The 1,988-nt window shown below is 44.6% G+C and overlaps 1 long non-coding RNA gene across 1 annotated transcript; it reads right to left on the bottom strand.

Annotated features, from left to right (window-relative positions):
- Positions 1-403: 403 nt before the first annotated feature.
- On the bottom strand, positions 404-1,329 carry LOC135535326 (uncharacterized). Its single transcript, XR_010454852.1, has 3 exons — positions 1,262-1,329; positions 686-751; positions 404-577 (listed from the first exon to the last, which is right to left on the bottom strand). It is a non-coding gene; the product is annotated as an uncharacterized LOC135535326 (long non-coding RNA).
- Positions 1,330-1,988: the final 659 nt, after the last annotated feature.

Below are 1,988 nucleotides of genomic sequence, written 5' to 3'. Positions count from 1 at the left end.
CCCACCCCCACCCGTTCCCTACACACCATGTCCTGTCCCCCATCACGTTCCCTACACACCATGTCCTGTCCCCCACCCACCCGTTCCCTACACACCATGTCCTGTCCCCACCTCACCGTTCCCTACACACCATGTCCTGTCCCCCACCCACACCCCGTTCCCTACTCACCATGTCCTGTCTCCCACCCCCACCCCGTTCCCTACACACCATGTCCTGTCCCCCATCCCGTTCCCTACACACCATGTCCTGTCCCCCACCCCGTTCCCTACACACCATGTCCTGTCCCCCATCACGTTCCCTACACACCATGTCCTGTCCCCCACCCCGTTCCCTACACACCATGTCCTGTCCCCCACACCGTTCCCTACACACCATGTCCTGTCCCCCGTTCCCTCACCTAGCTTTGTTTCCACAGTCCATTAGGTCCTGAATGTCATTGTATCCGGTCACAGCCAGTTTAGACAGATCTTCAACGTACGGTCCCATTATAGGGTGCTCCCTAACACGGAGTGTACCCTTCGACTTAGGGTTCAACAGGTCACGCACCCTCTCACAGTAGATCTCCATGTAGGACACCTGTAATAGAGAATAGACTTGTGAAGGGTGGAAGGGTAGAAGTGAAGGTCACTAAAGGACCAAGGAAAGGAAGGAAGGGAGTCTAGAAGTGTGTGTGGCTCCACATACCTCCACTGAGAAGGAGAGATCAGGATCTGTGTTTCCAACTGTCCTCTTAAACAAATCCTCACACAGCTGGAGAGAGAGCGGGATGGGAAGGGAGATGGAGAGAGAGAGAGGGGGGTGTGCAGGGAGATGGAGGGAGAGAGCGGGTAGGGAGAGGAGATGGAGAGAGAGAGAGAGAGAGGGGGGTGGGCAGGGAGATGGAGAGAGAGGGTGATGGGGAGAGAGATTAAGAGAGCGGGATGGGAGAGAGACAGAGAGAGGGGGATGGGAGAGAGACAGAGAGATGGGGAGAGAGATTAAGAGAGCGGGATGGGAGAGAGACAGAGAGAGGGGGATGGGAGAGAGACAGAGAGAGGGGGATGGAAGAGAGACAGAGAGAGGGGGATGGGGAGAGAAAGATAACAATATAAATCATTTACAATAAAAGTGTTAAATTCAGTTCAGTTTAGCTGTTTAAATGAACATGACTATGAGGTATATCACATTTACATTTACATTTAAGTCATTTGGCAGACGCTCTTATCCAGAGCGACTATCAGAATGATGATATAGATGTGTCAGAGGTCAGGGGTCAGTTACCTGGGGAATGATCCCCTCCTGTCCCTCTTCCTGTCTTCCCATCATGGTGTAACTCTTCCCTGCTCCTGGAAACATAACAAACAGCAGAACAACATTCAATATATCATGAGTAACAATAACAACATAACAAACAGCAGAACAACATTCAATATATCATGAGTAACAATAACAACATAACAAACAGCAGAACAACATTCAATATATCATGAGTAACAATAACAATATAACAAACAGCAGAACAACAGTCAATATATCATGAGTAACAATAACAACATAACAAACAGCAGAACAACATTCAATATATCATGAGTAACAATAACAATATAACAAACAGCAGAACAACATTCAATATATCATGAGTAACAATAACAATATAACAAACAGCAGAACAACATTCAATATATCATGAGTAACAATAACAATATAACAAACAGCAGAACAACATTCAATATATCATGAGTAACAATAACAATATAACAAACAGCAGAACAACAGTCAATATATCATGAGTAACAATAACAACATAACAAACAGCAGAACAACATTCAATATATCATGAGTAACAATATAACAAACAGCAGAACAACATTCAATATATCATGAGTAACAATAACAACATAACAAACAGCAGAACAACATTCAATATATCATGAGTAACAATAACAATATAACAAACAGCAGAACAACATTCAATATATCATGAGTAACAATAACAATATAACAAACA

Source organism: Oncorhynchus masou, unplaced genomic scaffold (assembly GCF_036934945.1).
Source record: "Oncorhynchus masou masou isolate Uvic2021 unplaced genomic scaffold, UVic_Omas_1.1 unplaced_scaffold_4792, whole genome shotgun sequence".
Taxonomy (NCBI): Eukaryota; Metazoa; Chordata; class Actinopteri; order Salmoniformes; family Salmonidae; genus Oncorhynchus; species Oncorhynchus masou.
This window is presented reverse-complemented; position numbering and strand designations above follow the sequence as displayed.